Source organism: Sorex araneus, chromosome 6, assembly GCF_027595985.1.
Source record: "Sorex araneus isolate mSorAra2 chromosome 6, mSorAra2.pri, whole genome shotgun sequence".
NCBI lineage: Eukaryota > Metazoa > Chordata > Mammalia > Eulipotyphla > Soricidae > Sorex > Sorex araneus.
The window spans coordinates 66,115,947-66,138,406 of NC_073307.1; the positions used below are offsets into that span (position 1 = coordinate 66,115,947).

Sequence of the window (22,460 nt, forward strand, 5' to 3'; positions counted from 1 at the left end):
ATGTGAAAATGCTGATGGTGTTTTCCATCCTTTTTCTCTTCTTAAAGGGAAGCAACCCAGTTCACTCTGCTCTCACCTGGTGGTAGTAAACAGTAGTAAAAGAAATGTGGACGAAAATTAGTTGTAAGATATTCGCAACAAAGTCCCAGATAAGAGACGGTAGATGAAAGAGGAGGCAGAAGACCTTTGTAGTTGGCTTCTCCACCAATACCACTGCTGGGAATATATCCCGGAGAAGCAAAAGAGCATAGTCGAAATGACATCTGCACTTACATGTTCATCACGGCACTGTTTACAATAACCAGGATCTGGAAAAAACCCGAGTGCCCTAGAACAGATGACTGGTTGAAGAAACTCTGGTACATCTATACAATGGAATACTATACAGCTGCTAGAAAAGATGAAGTCATGAACTTTGCATATAAGTGGATCAACATGGAAAGTATCATGCTAAGTGAAATGAGTCAGAAAGAGAGAGACAGACATAGAAAGATTGCACTCATCTGTGGAATATAGAATAACAGAGTAGGAGACTAACACCCAAGAATAGTAGAAAAAAGTACCAGGAGGTTGGCTCCATGGCTTGGAAGCTGGCCTCACATGCTGGGGGAAAGGCAGCCTGCATAGAGAAGGGAACACCAAGTAAAATGAGGTTGGAGACCACTCGTGGGAAGGGAGATGCGTGCTGAAAGTAGACTAGAGACTGAACACGATGGCCACTCAACACCCCTATTGCAAACCACAACACCCAATTGGAGAGAGAAAACAAAAGGGAATACCCTGCCACAGAGGCGGGGTGGGGTGGGGGGAGGAAGGGATGCTGGGTTTATTGGTGGTGGAGAATGGGCACTGGTGGAGGGATGGGTTCTTGAACATTGTATGAGGGAAACACGAGCATAAAAATGTATAAATCTGTAACTGTACCCTCACAGTGATTCACTAATTAAAAATAATAATAATGATAATAATAATAATAAATAAATAAATAAATAAAAATAAAATTCTATTGTGGATTCAACATCTTATCCATGTACCCGAACTGTGCTAAACTAATTTATTAGCACTTCATATTGTACTACCTCTTGAGGGCCATGTATCTACCCAGGCAAGATAGCACTGCACTGTGGCACTGTCATCCCGTTATTCATTGATTTGCTCGAGCAGGCACCAGTAACGTCTCCATTGTGAGAGTTGTTGTTAATGTTTTTGGCATACTGAATACACCACAGGTAGCTTGCCAGGCTCTGCCGTGCGGGCGGGATACTCTCGGTAGCTTGCCAGGCTCTTTGAGAGGAACAGAGGAATCGAACCCTGGTTGTCTGCATGCAAGGCAAAGGCCCTTCCCGCTGTGCTATCGCTCCAGTCCAAGATAATTGCTCTAAATTATATTTCTGGACCTTAAAGACATAGCTCCCAAATTTCAATTTTGGAAAAAGGACCAAAATAATGGCCAGGTCCTAAATGATGAAATAGATGTTCACAATCTTCCATTCATAACTTTTTTTCCCTGAGAGCCTACTAAAGGATAATTACTTTAGTTAACTCCATAACCATAGGTTTCCGCCCACCTACCTTCTTGCTCTACTTAGGTAACCGCATTTAAATTGTCTTCTACATATCTGTTTTTGGTTGTTGGACAATAAATGGTTATGACTTTGAAATATTGACTGGAATTCCTATTCACCAAATACAACCCTGAACTCTTATTTTCTGTCACCCGAGTTACAGGTGACACAGATTTCCAGCCCCTGAAACTCTGTGTTGTACAGAGCCAGAAGCACTTTCTGAGGAGACTTTAACCTAAGCATCAACAGAAAAGGGAGTTTCAAGCAACAGTTATTCGAATGACTGTGCTAAAGAAGACAAAATAAAGCTGAGGATGTAATCAAGGCAAGAAGTTTTAAGATCTTTACTACGGACAGCTTATTTTCCTCTGTAGAGTCTCTTGGTGTTACACCCCGCCATACACAGAGATTTGCTCATCTTCACAGGAACAAACCAGTCCAGCCCAAGACGTCCCGAAGGCATGCTTACCGACGGAGCTGCTGAGAGCTTGCCGCACATCTGTAACTACAGCAGCTACCAACGAGAACTCCTTTAAACTACGATGTATTAGGTATCCCTTGGCTATAATATTCCTAGGTTGCTTCTCTATAAAGAAGACTGTAGATTCTTTCAAAACAAGAGAAAGAAAAACAAAGTAATAGAACAGCAGAGTAGGAGACTAATACCCAAGAATAGTAGTATATAATACCAGGAGGTTGGCTCCATAGCTTGGAGGCTGGCCTCACACGCTGGGGGAAAGTCATCCCAGATAGAGAAGGGAATACCAAGTAAAATGTGATTGGAGATCCTGTGCGAGAAGGGGGATGCATGCTGAAAGTAGACTAGAGACTGAACACGATGGCCACTCAATACCCCTATTGCAAACCACAACACCCAAAAGGAGAGAGAGAGAACAAATTGGAATGCCCTGCCACAGAGACGGGGTGGGGTGAGGGGGGATAGACTGGGGCGGTGGGAGAAATACTGGGTTCATGGGTGGTGGAGAATGGACACTGGTGGAGGGATGGGCTCCCAAACATTGCATGAGGGAAAAATAAGCACGAAAATGTGTGAATCTGTAACTGTACCCTCACTGTGACTCACTAATTAAAAAATAAATGGGCTTAGACCTTGACCTGACACCATGCACAAAAGTCAGATCAAAATGGATTAAAGACCTCAACATTCGACCACAAACCATAAGGTACATTGAAGACAAGGTCGGCAAAACCCTCCACGATATTGAAGATAAAGGTATCTTCAAAGGTGACACAGAACTAAGCAATCTAGTAAAAACAGAGATCAACAAATGGGACTACATTAAGCTAAAAAGCTTCTGCACCGCAAAAGATACAGTGACCAGAATCCAAAGACTATCCACAGAATGGGAAAGGATATTTACACAATACCCATCAGATAAGGGGTTGATATCAATGGTATATAAAGCATTGGTTGAACTCTACAAGAAGAAAACATCCAACCCCATCAAAAAATGGGGCAAAGAAATGAACAGAAACTTTACCAAAGAAGAAATACGAATGGCCAAAAGGCACATGAAAAAGTGCTCTACATCACTAATCATCAGAGAGATGCAGATCAAAACAACCACGAGATACCACCTCTCACCACAGAGACTAGCACACATCCAAAAGAACAAAAGCAACCGCTGTTGGAGAGGATGTGGGGAGAAAGGGACCCTTCTACACTGCTGGTGGGAATGCCGACTGGTTCGGCCCTTCTGGAAAACAATATGGACGACTCTCAAAAAATTAGAGGTTGAGCTCCCATTTGACCCAGCAATACCACTGCTGGGAATATATCCCAGAGAGGCAAAAAAGTATAATCGAAACAACATCTGCACATGTATGTTCATCGCAGCACTATTTACAATAGCCAGAATCTGGAAAAAACCCGAATGCCCTAGAACGGATGACTGGTTGAGGAAACTTTGGTACATCTATACAATGGAATACTATGCAGCTGTCAGAAAAAAGGAGGTCATGAATTTTGTATTTAAGTGGATGGGCATGAAAAGTTTCATGCTGAGTGAAATGAGTCAGAAAGAGAGAGACAAGACATACAAAGATTGCACTCATCTAGGGTATATAGAATAACAGAGTGGGAGACTAACACCCAAGAATTGTAGAAATAAGTACTAGGAGGTTGACTCCATGGCTTGGAGGCTGGCCTCACATTCTGGGGAAAGGGCAACTCAGAGAAGGGATCACCAACTATAATGTAGTCAAAGGCCATGTGGGGGAAGGGAGTTGCGGGCTGAATGAGGGCTAGAGACTGAGCACAGTGGCCACTCAACACCTTTATTGCAAACCACAACAGCTAATTAGAGAGAGAGAACAGAAGGGAATGCCCTGCTGCAGTGGCAGGGCGGGTGGGGGGAGATGGGATTGGGGAGGGTGGGAGGGATGCTGGGTTTACTGGTGGTGGAGAATGGGCACTGGTGAAGGGATGGGTTCCCGAACTTTGTATGAGGGAAGCATAAGCACAAAAGTGTATAAATCTGTAAATGTGCCCTCATGGTGATTCACGAATTAAAAATAAATAAATTAATTAAAAAAATAAAAATAAAAAATAAAAAATAAATTAATTTAAAAAAAAAAGAAAAACAAAGTAGAATACCCAATGTTCAATAAAAGCAAAGGGTTGTGGCAACCTTCAGTAGCTCAGCATTTTATACAGACACAACTTTTTCTTTTCTAACTCAAGAAGCAGTTTACAAGAATGGCTTTTCTTTGTAGCATGAAAACAAGGATGCACAACTGTAACCAAAAAAAAAAAAATATATATATATATATATATATCAAATTACTCACTTGAAAAGTATTTCACAAAAATTTAAAAACCTGACTCTACATAATAACAAAATCCTCATTCTATAAAATACTGAGAATTTTCAAGAAATAGTGTTCTGAAGAAATGAGGTTTTTAAAAAAATTTTTTTATTGAATCACCATGTGGAAAGTTACAAAGCTTTCAAGAAAAGCGTTTTAAGTAAGTTTTATGCCACTAGTAACTTTAAAATATTTGTGCTAAAAATTTTCTTAAATATAGTACATAGCATTTTTAATATATTAAAGAGAGAATATTGAATATAATAGTTGCAGTGATAACTATGATGATATGCATTATAAAAAACATGCATTTTCATATCTGCCATAACTGGGATCGGGTCACAACTCTTCCATATTTATATCTTTGGGTCACATCTGTTGGTGCTGGGGACTTATCCCCGGCCCTGTTCGTAGGGGTGTTACCAGTCATGCTCAGAGAGCTACACGCAGTACCTAGGGCTGAACTGCAGTCAGCTGCATGCAAGACAAGTGCCTTGTCCCGTGGACTCTCTGGCCCTGTATCTTAAAAAAAAAAATTACTTAATTGCAAAAAGGGGGAAATTATAGGAATAAATTGTTGTGTTGCTGCTTGTGTTAAGTAAAATAATCCATGTAAACCAACTAAATAGAGCCTAGAATGTTGCAAAAGCTCAGTAAAGAGAGCTAAGATTAACTAAATGCCATCAAGAGATGACTGGATAAGGGAGCGTGAGAGAGAGAAAGAAATAGAGTAATATATACATATAGAGTCAACACAAATACTACTTGCCATTAAAATGATGAAATCATTACCTTTGGGACAAACAGGATCAAATTTGAGGTAATTGTACTAAGTGAAATATGAACATGAAAGACAACTATCAAATAGTTTCAAACTTATGTGGAGTTTAAATGACTATAGTTAGTAAACTGGCAAGAAACAACAAAACTAACTCCTAGAGTAGGAAAAAGTTATGGCAATTACCACAGGGAAAGGAGAGAAGGTGGGGGAAGAGCAGAGGCTGTTCTTAGCAGAAGGGGGGCACTGGGATAAAACTTCAATGTTAAAATTACATAGTAGTAGAACCTCTGAATTGTCATAAAGATGCAAATCAGTGAAAAGTCAATCAAAAATTCTTATAAGTTTTAATGTAAGCTGTTGGTTTTCTACACTAGCATCTATTATTCCTCACTGAAGACTTATGTGTTGTATGCATTAACATATTTTGAATCACTAGAGTGTTCACATCCTGCTTTTTCCCTCTGCAATTACTCAGATTGTGGAGACTAGGGTATTCGCTTCTTCACTCTCACTTTATCTACCTGAGTACTTTTAAAGGAAGTGCTGATTTTAATTTGCTTTGACTTAGGCAAGCAGTGGAATTCGTGGCTTTCTTTGAAATTAAACCCTGCGCTTGGTTTTGGACATCAGAGTCACAGCTTTCTTTAGGCTCCTCGTGAAACATGACAGAAGCAGTGACCTCATTTCACAAATGAATAAAAAACATAAAGAGCTAATATATCTCATGAAACTATATTCTCCCTGTTTCCTGAGTCTCTTTCCAAGGAAGGCTCACAGAGTCTGAAAATGTGACTCGATCGCTGAGCGCGTGTCCTGCATGCTCAGGTAAGGAGTGTGGTCCCCCGCGCTGTTCCTCCCAACTGCACCTCGACCAAGCATGTGACCCCCGGTACAACATGAAAACAACAAAGGGAAGGAGGAAAACTAAAGCTTGATATTCAATAAGACAATCAATCTCTCTCCTGTGAGACCTTATATAGAAAACAGAAACACTCAGCTTTTGTCTTTTGGCCTAATGATGACTTAGCAAGGCATGGAGTCATACAATATAATAGACTGACAACTTTTGAAATTATCACATTTAGTTTTCATTACCAATTCTACTCTGGAAGTGATTCCCTACATGTCACTGTTTTTGTCATCATCCTGTTCCTTACTTAACAAAATGGCCTTTTGGGATCCAGTTGTCCTGTTCACGAGTACACAGCCAGCCAATACTGATATTCTTAAACCAACATATTTAACTTATTGCACTGTAGCACTGTTGTCCCATCGTTCATCAATTTGCTCGAGTGGGCACCAGTAACATCTCCATTGTGAGACTTGTTACTGTTTTTGGCTACGTATGGATATATGAATACGTCACGGGTAGCTTGCCAGGCTCTGCCACGTGGGTGAGATACTCTACATAGCTTGCCGGGCTCTCCGAGAGGAAGGGAAGAATTGAACCCGGGTCAACCGCGTGCAAGGCAAACGCCATACCCAGTGTGCTACCGCTCCAATCCATTTAAGTTATTGAAGGATTAAGATACCTTTTGTCACTCCCAGTGACCACTGAAGAAACTGCAAAAATCTTCAAATGGTAATTACTGTCCCTCATATTGCGATAATAATAATAATTTATTACCTAATGCTCTCCATTCCTCTTCAGCCCAACCATTTTTTCTCATGAATATTTTGTCTGTCATAACACTTCCTGTCTCTGCTCTCTGCACCTGATTTCCCTCCCTTTCTTTCTCCATGCCACCTAGCTCTCCCTCAGCTCTTCTATGAAGCCTTTGGACCAATCTGGGCTTGCGCTTCTCACTCCTCGGTTACGCCGCCCTCTGTGTCCGAGATTGTGGTCCAGTGGATCACCGGGGATTCCTGAGACCGCTGACAGAGCCTGTGAAGCCGCTGAAGTGTCGTTTATGTTTTTCATTCTGCAAACATCTACTATAATGGCACAAAAACAATGGTGGTGACACTGACAGTTATTCGCATGGAGCAGTAGGGGCACCAACCAGTTTTAGTCATCATGTTTGTCATCGCACATTCAGTTAAAAAAAAAAGGCACTCCCTTAAAAATGTTCTCGGGGAAGCTGTAATAACTGCTACATTAACCCTGGTCCGTGAGTGCATGACCTCTTTACCTGTGAAACACTTTTCCTATACACTGATAGATGATACTTGAGGAAAAGATTTCATACAATGTTTGAGTTGTGTACTGAAATAAGTTTTTCACAGACAAAACTTTTACTGACAGAAGACAGACACAATATTTAGTTGTACAGACTTAGGTATATGGCTAATATTTTCCCCAAAATGAAGAAATGAAACTGTCATTACAAATAAAACTATTAAAAATTATTACTAATGGAAACATTTAAGATTTTCAGTTAGTGTGAAAAGCAACCTATTTATATATATATATCACTGTGAATCTGATAGCTTCCTGATGTTCACTCTTCCGGTAAGACTGAAGGAATAGCAAGAAATATAGTTTTATTCATACCGTGTAATGAAGTCGGTCAAAGGAGAGCAACTTTACTCGCTGATCCACTATGCTCCGTGCCTAAGCAGGTACAGAAACCACTGTGGGTAAATCCCATTCAAAAGACATAAGAAGTTCACTGATGGCTTCCTACTACATGTTGAGCTATTATTTATTTTAATGTGATCTCACAGAAATTCTGTAATTCCCTGAAAAGGCAGGAGGAGTCCTCTTTTCTGGTTATCTGGAAGTCTGGTCCTACTTCTTAGGTTCTACCAAATGCCGCCATCCTGTGTGCAGGCGAGGCCTCCGCAGTGGGCGTGGGGGTTGCCGGTCACCAGGGCCTGCAGTTCCGAGTGAGGCTCACTGTCGGGAGCTGTGCTGCTCAGGCCCTGCTCTGCTGGGCACCATCAGGGCCACCCTGGCAGTGCTTGGGGTCCCCAGGGCACTCGCCGTGGTTCCATTCCTGGCCTCACACAAGGCCCTCCAACTGCTCCGGAATGATCCATGGCCCAGAGCCAGGAGTAAGCCCTGAGCACCGGATGGGTGTGGCCCCAAACAAACAAAACTCACAAGCATGCACATTATTTGGTCTGAGTCTCCTGAACTGGACTCCAAACTATCTATCTTCACTCCCCACTGTTCCTTCAGGTCACTCTATGCGTGGGTAACCTGGCACTCTGCATTGCCTCCCATGTTCGTTTGTTCCTGTGCTACTGTTAGGTTCCTCCCGGAAGTGCAGCCACTCTGACCATCAGGATTCCACATAAGCACAGTGAGGCCACACTAGAGTTATTTAACCAAACATCCATCTGGGTGTCCGGTGAAGGCACTTGGTAGGCATGACTGACACCCACAACCCGCTTAAGTCAAGAATATTATTCTTGGCCCTGGCCCAGAGACACAGCAGCGAGTCCCGGAAGACACCCCAGCACCTGAGATCTCTCTGGGCCCCACACCGAGCCAGTTCTACGGGGCCCCCAGATGGAGCAGGTGCGTTCTCTCCGCCTACCCCAGATGGAATCCCAGCAACCGAGAGCTTCCACAAGCAGGGCCCAGGTATGCAGGTTCCAGGACTGATCCCCAGGCCCCATGGTGGGAGAGGACCGGGCTGCCCCTCTCTGGCTCCCTCTCACTCTGCAGCCCGGCTGTGATGCCCACAACCTGCTTCTGACGTCATCTTAGTGCACCAACAGCCCTGGCCCAGAGACACCCAACTGAATCCCAGAATGGATCAGCGCCTTACAGAGATGTCTCTGGAACCCAACTAGTTACAATCTAGAAGTGCTCACTGCTTTTGCGGCCACAAGAGCTGTCATGATATTCAAAATGAGTAGTGGGAAAAAAATTATCCAGTGTCTGCCCCTGGCAGGAAGGCTTGAATGGTGGTGGGAAAATTCAAACAAAACATAATGCCCAAAAGTAGAGAGAAAGTATTGGAGAAATTGACTGCCATAGAGGCAGGGTGAGGACTGGGATGGTGGCGGGAGGGGGGGGTGGGCAGTATTGGGGACACTGGACATTGGTGGTAGAAAATGTGCATTGGTGGAGGGATGGGTGTTCAATCACTGTATGGCTGAATCTCAAACGTGAAAGCTTTGTAACTCTATCCCATGGTGATTCAATAAAACAAAAAATGAAAAATGAAAGAATATTATCCTCCAAGATTGAGTGTGAACCATCCATCTGTCAGCTCTTCTGAGGAGTTTGGAAGATGAGGGGCAATCTAGCTAATACATTACAGTGTCAAGCTCTTCATCCAAGTTTCCAGCCTGATATTTTTCCTAGCAGCTTTTTAATTTGATTAACTCAGGTTCATAACATTATACAGTATCACTGAAACGTATCAAATACTTCCCACTGCCCTGCAAACTGAATACCACAATCTCAAGTCAATTCCTGAAGATAACACTAGCACTGTCGTCCTGTCCCATTGTTCATCGATTTGCTCGAGTGGGCATAGTAACGTCTCCATTGTGAGACTTGTTGTTACTGTTTTTGGCACATCAAATACGCCACGGGGAGCTTGCCAGGCTCTGCAGTATGGGTGGGATACTCTCGGTAGCTTGCTGGGCTCTCCTAGAGGGACGGAGGAATCGAACCTGGGTTGGCTGTGTGCAAGGATAACACCCTACCCGCTATGCTATCGCTCCATCCCTCCTGAAGATAAATCATAATAAACCTTTCTAGCTATATACATGTATAAACATTATTATACACAAGTGCATACACATAAGTATCTTATTGTATCTTACTTTTTTTGTTTTTGGTAAAACCTTGACAGGTGTAGAGTACAGATTTTAGTACCTAGTGAAATGTATTTTTGAAGGCTGGACATGAATCCAGCTAAATATGAACACTGTTTATAGTTGACCAGCTGATTTCAAAGCTGAATACGAACACTGAACACAGGGCCTTAAACATACAACCAGAGTGCTGTACTACTTGAGCTATATCCCCAGTCCAAGACAGTAATTCTATACCCAGCTGCACATTACATTAGTTACCTTTGTACAATTCACATAAACATATTCAGCTTCTAAGAAAGAACAGAAGTAGCACATGAAAGTGGAGTCTAGATCTTCATATTTTATCTAGCAATTTTGGTGTATAGTTCGGGGTGAGAACCAAATTCCTCTAGCAGCTTTTTAATTTGATTAACTCAGGTTCATAACATTATACAGTATCACTGAAACGTATCAAATACTTCCCACTGCCACATGTTCTCCCGTTCAAACACTAACCAGCACTGGCTGTGTGACTCGTATCATCGCAGAATAAGAATTGCCAGGGAGACAGAGGCACAAGGTGTCACTTCTGGCTTTTAATAACTATTAAATAATAATATGAAAGTTTTGCTGCACGGGGCTGAAGAGACAGCATGGGGGTAAGGCGCTTACACTATATACTGCCAGCCTGGGTTTGACTGCTGGCACCACGTGTGTTCCACGCTTGCCGGGAGTGATCCCTGAGCACAGAAGCAAGAGTAAGCCCTGAATACAGTGAGCTGTGTTCCAAACAACAAGCAAAAAGAACTGCTGCAAAATTTAGTGGAGCTGGAAGACTTTTATTCAAAACAATGCATAATTTTAATAGTTCTTAATTCTACATAAATTGAAAATCGACTAGAAAGTAAAAAGTGTTGGGCATATATATTTACTGGTACACAATACTACTGATATTTTAAAATTCCGTGGGTACGATGCACCTACAGTCTGTAACTGCTTTCTCAGGAGCATCCCAAGGCTCTGATGTACTTTTCTAAACAGATTCCTGATCGTGACGCACTGACTTCATTTTAAAGGGTAGAAGGGGCTGAACGGACCAACGGAGGCCTGAGGTCACCTCAGTGCTGGCCAGCCCTGTGCCTGCACAGTGCTTAGCCAACTCTATAAGTGTCCATGAATGTTGCATACGATGTCTCGCTGTATGATTATTTTATGAATAGGCTTTTAAGAAAACTGAAATGCTTTTCAATCACTATGCAGTCACTGAGCACCTCATTGAAAATCTGCTGCTGATTCTTCTGCATTTTACAAAGGAGGAAACGGGTGCTCAAAGTAAAAGCAACTTTCCCCCCGGGAACTGACTGCAAGAGCTGCAAGGAATGGAAGGCTTCTAATCCTCTGGAATTCATAAATATGAGGCTTCCAGCGGGGACTTTTATAGTAACCTCCCCTCATAAAAGCAAAAAATTAAGCATAAGTAAAAGTGCTGTGCAAAATCTCTGAAATGCCTCATGTCATTCACTTCTCTCTTCTCCCACTTTCTTGCTTCCAATTTCACAAGCAGCATTTTAACAAACATCTCCAACTAAGGTAGTAACCCCCCCCCAAAAAAAAAAAAAAAAACCTGGTTACCTGGTTGTGAGTTTGACATCATCACCCATCAAATTTCTGTAAAATCTTTTTTTAAAATTTTTATTATTTTATAATGTAGTTCACAATATTTGATTACATTTACTATTCAAACACCAATCCCACCACCGTTACACCTTCCCACCATCATATTTCCGATGTTTCTATCCTGAACCCCAGTCCCTGCCGCACAGCAGAACCGAAATAATACATTTTGTATTGTTTGTTATGAAAATCTGCTGAGAAAGCTAGAAAAAGTATCCATAGAGGAAAGAATGTGAAGATTGTTGTATTTCACCCAGGGGCCAGTAAACCCTTCTGTAAGAGACCACTAACATGTTAAAGGTTGAGCCTTGTGTGTTTATATATGACTGTAAAAAAATTGTATATTTCCCTCTAAAATTGGTTGCCTCCTACTTTGAACCCTGTCTAATGTGGTGCAGTAACCCTGGAGTACGGGCAGAGTATGTGGTTGGAAATACTGCACGGTCGCATTCGTCCAGGAATAGACGCACTCGTGGCTGATGCTTGGCCCAAGTGTGTGAAGAGCGGCTGTGAGCGTGGCAGCGGCTGAGTTGTGGGAGTTTCCAGCTGCCAGGGCTGAGTCGCCTGTGGTGGGGAGGGGTCTCACCCGGCCCTCTGTGGGGCCCTCGAGTGAGACAGTCTGGCACGGGGCCTGGCGGCATGGTATGGCCAGCGTCACGTGCGATCTGGATTTTGCTGTAAAGTCTTATTCCAGTTACAAGCATGGCTCTAATTTGCTGCAGTTTGAACTAACTTCATAAGGATCTATATTATTGGTTTGTCCATTTAATTAATGAATTGGCCCCAATAGCTATCAAAATCAGTGAGGTCACATTAATTTAAATTTCAAGAAGTGACATGGGAAGAAGGAACTGTGAAGTGTACTTTCCTTTGGAAGGAGCCAGTGGGGAACACAGTGTTGCTGTTGCTGTTAGTCACCAGAGTCAGACTGAAAACAAGTATTTCAGGCTGTGGTAACACAGGCTTTTCATCACGACTTGCTAAAATAGAGAAGAGGCAGCTGACTTTGGAACTTCAGAAATCAAAGGATCTCAACCATCTTTGTGAAGCCATTAAGTCCTCCAAATTAATAGAGTTCAAAGGATATTTCAGTTGAAATCCCACTGATCTCCCCTTTATATTTTTTCTGGAATCCTGTTAATTCATATTGTATATAATTTTCCACCCAATTCTATTTAAATTTTATCACAACTATTTACACTAATGCTTTTTGGTCATGGCAGTTGGTTATTTACCAAAGACTCTCAACTTTAACTCAATTCTTTTTCTTCTGTGGATGTTTTTGCCATTATTCTGATATGCTTCTAGATGACTTATCATCCAATAAATTCCATGGCAAATACTGATGACATATTTCTGTTCAAAATGCCCAGAGGTCCCTGATTTCTTCAAACATGAAAGTTTTGTTAAATCTATGTTAACATCCTCCAAACAATAGTTCACTTCACTTCAAATAGAAGACTTAGTGGGAGCAGGAATTCACAATGAATTCACAATTCACAATTACGGTGAAGAGTTTCTAAAAACGAAAGAATAAAACCAGGTAGAATAAATACTGTCTGTAAGGAGGAAAGTATTTTAATCAATTACACCCTTTGGTGGATAATGAAAATGAAGGGGAAAGAAAACAACACTCTAACCCAAAAAACAGCTCTTAGCCAAGTATTACTCACGTGGGCGGCTTATTCCCAGAAACATTCTTTCTCCTCAGTCCTTACTTTCCATCAATTTCCAAGTCCTACTACACATCAAATACAAACACTTCCCACTAAATACAAAATGCAAACATTCCCAATTCAAGCTCTCAACACCTTCTGCCTGGACTGCTATCCAACATTCTTGCTGTAGAACTCCTTCAAGGAGCCAGACATTTTAATGATAAAAAACATCTTTTGATCTAAATGCTATTTACCAATATCCTTTTTTCTTAAGTAACAATGTAGCTGACCCCTATAGACTCACAACTGCAGGAGCTGATCCACTCACAATTAAAAATTCATGTAAATTTTTTTCTTCCCCCCAACTAAACTTAACAATAGTCATTCTCTGCTATCTAAAGAACTGGCCAAGGATATGAAAATCCATGGATCCTCAAGATGCTTAATGTCAACTTCATATTCATAGGTTCTACATCCTTAGCAAACCAAATCCATCAGTGCAAAACCTTCAGACGGAAAAAAAATGCTGTACGTATACCACGCAGTTAAAACCCGTATTGTTCAACAATCAACTGTATTGTATTTTACAACTTTATCTGACTATGGACAATGACTATTGTCCAAAACTTGTCATTTTTCATGCCAACGTGTCATGATCTTCCATATAACCATTCTCATCTCAACCTACTTCCCTTTAAAACAAGAGCAACCAGAATGTGGGGTGTTTTACCAATACTGAATGGGACACACGGATATGAATGTGAACATGAATGTGAACGAGGTTTTGTGTTTACTTTCTGAAATTATCATTACACGCTCAATTCACACAGTGTTGGATTAGCTAAAAGCCAAGCCTTTTCATGTGATTAGTCATTAGCCCTGACTCTTATGATCTTTACTTAAGCTGCTAGTATTTATGAATTAAGAACAAGAGCTTATTTTTAATTTATATTGATTTTTGTCTCCTCTGAAAATTGATTCCCATTCATTATTCCAGTCTTAGTAAGATCAATTGCTTAGGTCAGCATACTCTAAGACCATATTTTTTCATTATGTATACAATTTTTCTACATACATTGCTAAAAAAAATTTTCTTGCGGGGGCGCTGGAGTGAAAGCACAGCGGGTAGGGCATTTGCCTTGCACACGGCGGACCCGGGTTCGATTCCCAGCATCCCATATGGTCCCCTGAGCACCGCCAGGAGTAATTCCTGAGTGCAAAGCCAGGAGTAACCCCTGTGCATCGCCAGGTGTGACCCAAAAAGCAAAAAAAAAAAAAAAAAAATTTTTTAATGCTGTGACTTTTTCCTGAAATATTATCAGTCAAATAAACCCACCAAAATGTGTGCTTCTCGCATGAGTAAGTCCCACAGAACCCAGGTAATGTGGAACTTTGTGACCTTGGACTCTGGCTCAACAGGACCAGGAGTGGAGATCCTCTGCCTGATTCCCCCAGTCCCGGCGACCCAGGGGTCACGCCCATAAGCCACCTCCTGCCAGCGCCAGATAATCTCATCATTGGCCAACGTCAGATCCCACAGATGCTTCTCCCGGAGGGGAGCATAACACGAGGCCCCATAACCATGCCGCCGGACTCTGCGCCAGGCTGTTTCACCCGGGGGGCCACAGAGGGGGGCGTGAGAGCCCTCCCCACCCCAAGGGACCCAGCTCCAGCAACCAAAAGACTCCACAACCCAACCTCTGCCACACTCAAGGCCGTTCCCCACATGCTCCGGCCGAGCCTCACACATGAGTAAACATATTCCTGGACCTCGCAACACATCCTAAGACACTCCCTGCCCATTCTCCATAATTACCACACCACATCTGATGGGGTTCAGACAGTGGGCAACAAATCACAGAGGGAAATTATACACATGTATATGTGTGTGCTCATATACATATTTTCAGATACCAAAGCTCACACCACCCAAACTTTCACAACTTGCTAGTGATATCCTATAGAATGCCTTAATGGCTCCTGCAACAGAACAACCTTCACACTGTTTCCTATAGGAACACTTTTTTGTAAGCACGTTCAGCAGTTCTTCATAACAGACAACATGAAATACATTATTTCGGTTGTGTTTTGGGGCAGAGATTGGGGCTTAGGATGGAAACATCCCGAATTTGGTGCTGAGAAGGTGTCATGGTGGTGGGATGGGTGTTTGAATGTGAAATATAATCAGATATTGCGAGATAATTTATAAAATTAATTTTATTTTAAATAGTATGCTCCTGGTCTTGGCTGAGACCTCTGGGGTGATCTCGGAGAGGGGGCCAGAGACCCTCGCTCACACTCCACAGCTGCCGCCATGCCGCTGGCCAGACTCCACCATCTCATGCTGAGCTTCAGGGAGATGCCCTTGCCCCAAGTCTCAGGCACACTGGGTTTCTCTGTCTTAGGACTCTGGGCCTTCACAGAGTTGAGGTGGGGACCTCCCCCCATCTCTCTGTACTTCCGGAAGCCCCGGCAGCCACACCCACACGCGTGGCTGCGGTCAGTAGGTCAGTAAGCCCACCGTCAGTTAAGATTCTGGATTTTCTGGAGCATTTGGGCCACATCTGCAGCACAGCGACATCTCCAGGCTCTACGATACTCCCAGCACACCAGCTGAGCAGGAAAGTAACAGAAGCCAATTAAGCTCAAACACCTAAAACACTAATACCACAGAGGGCTTAACTAGCACCCGAGCTCAGTACAACCTCAGACAGGGCTCACTGTCCCCAAGGTAAGACAAAGAAATTTCACAATTTTCTTTTACTGAAGTATGTTTTGATCACTCCATTATTTGTAACGAGCAATATAAAAATAATCTTTTTTTTTTGCCCCCAAGGGCCTGCAATGGGGGCAGGCTTGAAGGGTGTTTGGGAAGATGGTGGACGATGGTGGAGAGAGGGGAGGAAGGTGAGAGTGGTGGGGGGCTGGCGGCGGATACTGGATGCCTGTGACAAACCACTACGGACACTCTGTAAACCACTCTGTTTAAAGTGGGGAAGAAGTTAAGGTGCTCACTTTAAAATGACTGATTTTTATCGAAATGAAAACAAACATTAACTCCTGGCAAATATTTACTTTTCAAACGTCACAAACCACAGGCTTAAAAATATTCTGTATGCCACTCTCCTCAAGCTCGGGCCACGCCTCACCCACAAGTGAATCCCCAGAAAACCCCGATACACGGGACCTTGTGACTGAGAACTCTGGGTTCAACGGGACGGGGAACGGAGATCCTCTGCCCGTATCCCAGGTCTCTGGCAACTCAGCAGCCACACCCATTGGCCACCTCTGGCTGACGCTGGATGATCTTGTCATCAGCTACCATCCAATCGCATGTCTTTCTCTCCTGGAAGGGAGCGTAGCATGACGATCGCTATAAGCATGCTGCTCGACCGCACCAGGCTGTTTCACTCGGGGCGGCCCGGGAGGGGGGGGGTGAGACGCCTCACAGTCCCAAGGGACCCAGCCCTGGCAGCCAAAAACCTGGGAACACTGCGCACGTTGGGGACAGACACCCTTCTAATGACAACTTCCGAGAATCTCTCTGCTTCTCTCCTACCTCTCCCTGCTCTTCCTTAACCTCCTCTGCTGGGCCATGAATACCGGGACTCAATCCAGAGCTTTAATTTACTTATTCCTTTCTGCTTCCATTTATTCCCATAACATTAGACATCAAAGCCAAATTAATGTTTGAGACGATAACTTGCAAGTGTCTAGCTGGTCCCTCTTATTACTTCTTAACTTGGAGTGTGAATGTGTGTGTGAGTGTGTGTGTGTGTGTGTGTGTGTATGTGTGTGTGTGTGTGTTAATACTATCCTTTCCACCTGGATGCCTCAAACTTTACATGTTCAAAATAGAATTTCTATCCTACTTTCATATCTTCTACTCCGCCCACTCCGTCCAGAACCATACTGGGTTATTATTTTCACTCACGTGCACAAGCACATCTATTCTATTAGTTAATCCTTTCGGATCTATCTTCAAGACACACAGAGGATTTGGGTGTGTCACAGTAGGCCACTGTTAGCATGCAGGACCACGGATTCCTGGGAAGGGCACTGAGATGCCTATTTTGGTTCTTGGTCCTCCATGGTCTAGTCCGGACAGGAGAGCTCGTTAAAAACACAGGCCAGTCCAGGTAAAGTCATCCCACTCCTCAAAATTCCCCAGTTCACCCTCCAAGACGTACTTCCGGCTGTCTTCCCCACATTCAGAATAGAACCAAAGCATCGGCAACGGCTTAAAGCCCAATTCCTACTCTACTTTCCTCACTGTTCTTCATTCTACGCTGGTCAGGTCAGCCTTCTTCCATTTCTTCAAACACATCATTAACTCTCCACCAACACTGGACAAAATTCCGCTTTCTCTGCCTAGAATGATGAAAGGCTTGTTCTAGCACCTGGCGTCCGGGTCTTCACAACTGTCCCCTTCTCAGGGAGCTACGCCATGCACACCCCACTGAGACTGCCAGCTCCCTCTCTACCCACACACACAACCCTCGTCTTCTTTTACTCTCAGTGAATAAACCATCAATTGATATACTTTCCACTGATTCCTGTTCTGTCTCCCCAACTGAAATGTAAGATCCATGAGTGCTGAGCTCTCCCTCGCCCCACTAATTATAATGCCTAAAAACAACAGATATCAAAGAAATAATTATTGAGCAAATTAATATTTAACTCTTTCTTAGGATCACATATATTTTTCACTTAGGTATCACTGTCACTGTCATTCCATTGCTCATTGATTTGCTCGAGTGGGCACCAGTAACGTCTCCATTTGAGACTTATTGTTACTGTTTTTGGCATATCGAATACGCCACAGGTAGCTTGCCAGGCTCTGCTGTGCAGGCGAGACACTCTCGGTAGCTTGCCTCTCCAAGAGGGGCGGAGGAATTGAACCCAGGTCGGCCCATGTGCAAGGCAAATGCCCTACCACTGTGCTATTGCTCCAGCCCTTTCACTTAGGTAAAGAAAGAAAATTTGAATTGTTCAAATTTTCTTGAAAGGAAATCAAGAGAATTGTTCATAAAATAGAAGCCAGTCACACAAAAATCCAAATAAATAAATTACTCCTTAGACTTCCTTCTCTGCATTACTCAGAGTGCTTAACAAAGATTACATATGTGCATTAGCTCCAGTTTTAATACTCATCTTTCTGAGCCTAGTTTTCTAGTAGAGTTTTCAAATACGTGGCCACACGCCGCCACGCTGACAACCGGGCTGTGCTTGGCCATACCCGCCACACTGACAACCACACTGACAACTGGGCTGTGCTGGGCCACACCCGCCACGCTGACAACTGGGCTGTGACAACCTTCCTCTGCTCCAGCACCCTCGGCCCTCACCAGGGACCCAATCTCTTCCCAAAGAGGGTGACCCTGGGGAGGGGGCGGGAAGTGCTCCTACTGCAAGTGGGGGACGGGCCGGGGTGATTCCTGCCTGTTCACTGGACGAAGGCAGATTTCCAGAGTCCGGCACCTGTCACGGTGCTCCCAGAGCCGGCAGGACCCACATCACAAATAACTGGAATCTCGTGGTTCCACAGCACCTGCATGTGCCACCTTTTCCCTAAGTATATCCACCTAAGATGGCTCTGAAAACAACAGAATCATTAGAGTGTATTGGCCCAATGGGACAAGTAACGATAGAGAAGCTAACGATGTTAGGGATGGGGCACTCTGCATGACACTAACACTCCTTAAACTTGAATGGTGCTGTGCACAATTTTATCTTGATAAAACTTGGTGTGAAACAGCATCAGAAATGCTCAGGATGAGGTGCTATATTAACAAAACGAACAGTGGGGCTGGAGCGACAGCACAGCGGGAAGGGCGTTTGCTTGCACGCAGCTGACCCGGGTTCGATTCCCAGCATCCCATATGGTCCCCTGAGTACCTCCAGGAGTAATTTCTTAGTGCCAGGAGTAACCCCTGTGCATTGCCAGGTGTGACCCCAAAAGCAAACAAACAAACCCAAACAAACAAAGAAAAGCAACAAAATGAACAGAACTGGCTACGGCACAGTCTGGTGCGGCTTAGAAAGCGAACCCTTTCGGCGAGCCCTGAACCCGAGCAGCTGCTCTGCACACGAGGCCAGTGCTGAGCACGGCTGTCTCTGCTGGACACCCGCACATCGCCTCACTGGAACCCTTTCGAGTTTCCTCCTGAGCTTTGTGGTAGCAAGACGTATGCCGTGTGTCCACACCCCCACTCACCCCTTGACACCTCAGCACAGTCTGACTAGACTCACTCACTCACCCCGGCTCATCAGGGGCTGTGAAAGAGAGGAACAGGCTCCACACAGGTGCCCGCTCACCAGAGCCCTGCAGTGAGCTAACGGGGGAGTCAGCACAGACCCCCCGAGAGCTTCTGTCTTCAGACCAGGTGGGTGGCGCGGGCTGTTCACGGAGCACTGATTCGCCATTAGTTACGGAGACTGGCAGAACCCTTTGACCAGTCAGACTGGACATCTGAACTGTGAAGCACATATAACACACAGTATCATGTTGTAGACACAGATACCTCGTGTCTGTAGAATGTCTACAGACGGCCATCGCGGGACGGAACCCTGACCTCACTCATGCAAGCCGCATGTATCCTGCACCCGAGCCTCAGCCCTGACTCTGGGGCCTTCGTGTGTTACCGCGCTGGTGTCCAGGGTTAGCCAGTGCCCCTTCCTTAGGCCTCCTTTGATATGGAAGAGAAAGAGAAATTGTCAAGGAAACACCTAGTAAGCATTTTATTCTTCCATTTGGCCAAACTATATAAATACACTCTGTTGTGTAAAAACGCTGGGCTCTTCATCCTTCTAAAATCTGAACTATTTGAGGATAAGGCGTGAGTAAACATGGTTTATTCTTTTCTTTCTCTCAGTTCAGCTCAGCAAAGTACAGCTGGATCTTCCAAAAATGCCAAATGACAAAAAAAAAAAAACTGATTTTTTTTAACTCTCATGGCTTTAGTGGGCTTTATATTTTCAGTTTTCCCTTGTCTTTGTCCACCCCTGCCCTCACCCCCAAGTGGACTGTACTACTACCCTTTCGTAATTTCAAATTTGGGGCTGAAGTACCGGGGCCTCGCTCAGTGACCGGCTCCTCGCAAGGAGGCTGTGAGTTCCATCCCTGGCACCACCCACAGACCAGCGTGACCCAGACCCAACAGCCCCGCAGGCAAGTGCGCAATCTCCCGTAGGAGCCAGCAACGCAACGACGATGCTCGAGCCCCTGTGAATTCCACAGCGGGACGGTGTGTACGCAAGAGGCAAGCGAGCGACTTCCACCAGCAACCGCCAACTCAACTGCGTGAGCAACAGGACACTTTGAGCAGCACCCAGCAAGCGCCACGGCCAGGAGCGTGCAGATGCAGCTATCACGACAGGAAGGGGAGGGGAGGCAGAGGAAGGAGAGCACAGCTTGTCAAGGTTATTAAAAGAGGCAGGAAAAAAACAAACCTCTAAAAACTTGGTCTGAATCAACTCACGTGATTTTGCTCTGGCATTTGATCACTCTGCCTGCATCCAGAACGGCATCTGTTCCACGGATGCTGTAACACTGCCTACAGAAAAGGCTACACTGCGATACACCAGATTCCCCTGAGTCCCTATTATCAAGGCCCTTCCACACCTCCTGTTCATTCACCATGGAGACAGCAGCAGTTTGGGAGATCCATCACTGTTTACGAAGACTACATTAATTATAATGATGCTCAGGAAAAATGTAAGTAGCCTATTTATGTGCTATTTATGTATGCCACACAATGCTGTGGCATGCCATGAGCATCAGAAGCGTGAAAATCCACAAAGAACAGAGAAACGGATTCCTCCTGAATAAGGCGTGAACACAAGAATGCAAGCAGTATAGAAATCTGGTATCAGCCACACAAACTGGGAAATTTGATTAATAACTTTCAAACCCACCAATACGTTAAAAAGAAACAATACATATTCAACCAAGCTAGTGAAAAATTAAAAATAAAAAAGTAACAATTTAGGCTAAAACATTCCTTCTAGCTTGGTATTCCCAGACTCACTGTTATGACAAGTTTACCGGTCATCCTACTTGAGATGACAGTCTTGCACCCTGAGAGGAAAGCACAGCAGTTAACCCCTAGGGTGGAGGAAGACTGTGAGTGTGGCAAAGATGTGCTGAGGTCTGTCAACCTTAAGATCAGCACAGGCCAAAGTCTGTTCTTGAGGAAAATACTCTCAGTTTACATGTGGAATGGGTATGACTCCTAGTATACACACTGGCATCTCAGCATACACGGCATGCTTTAGAATAGGTACGCTGCTTCAAGGAACAAGGGGCTGGGGAGAGTACAGTGGGTGGAGCTCTTGCCTTGCACCCCTTCAATCCAGGTTCTATCCCCAGCACCCCAGATGGTCTCCCAGCCCTGCTAGGAGTGACCCCTGAGCACAAAGCCAGGAAGCCAAGAGTATACCCTGAGCACCACTGATGTGTGTGTGTGTGTGTGTGTGTGTGAGGGGGGGGGGGCAGGCAGAAAATGCTTTTCTAAAGGATGGCTGGAGTTTGATTGAATTTTACCAATAACACAATAACAACATGGGAAAGTTTCTGCTTCACATTCTAACAGCAAAAGTAAGAAAAGTTACCAAAGTACTCTGCATCTTTAAGCTGTGAGAGTCCTATCGGGCATCCATGATTCTCGTTCCTTGGAAACCTCATCGACTGTAACAGAGAACTCATTGAATATCAGGCCCAAGTGACTTTCACAGCAGGCAGTGTGCCAGCCCACCGCAGAAGACCCACCTTTTAGAATAAAACGCTAATGTGGATGGTTTTACGGATGACCCTTTTGAGTGTGGAGTGTTGCCTAGTTTCTTTAACTCTTGGTTGAACTGAGTGGGCGATCCAAAAAGTGTGGATGAGCAAAGGAAAAAGCACACATGTTTTATTTCGTCATCAAAAACGCGGCTGTGCTTGGACAGTTACTAGGATGATGACTTTATATCATGCTTTAAGAGCAGCCCCACGCCCCAAGAGATCTTGGTGTTTAAACTTAGATTTCTTAAATTTATGTGCCCCAAGCGTGAAACAGCTCTGGCCACCAACCCAGGCATCAAGTTAGGATGGACGATGGGCCCCTGCTTTGGCCCTGGCTGATGAGAGCAGCAGCACCAGTCAGTGTCTCTCCACCGCCAGGGTTTAAATTTAGAGTCTGCAATCTACATCTAGCATGGACAAGCCCGCTGCATTAGGGGGCGAAAATCAGTAAATCTCAGTAGGTCCTG

General features: G+C 44.1%; 1 protein-coding gene across 2 annotated transcripts in view; it reads right to left on the reverse strand.

The window, feature by feature from the left end:
• The window catches only part of ANO6 (anoctamin 6), a 199,860-nt gene that overhangs the window by 89,219 nt on the left and 88,181 nt on the right, over positions 1-22,460 (reverse strand). The gene's annotated exons all lie outside the window — the stretch shown is intronic.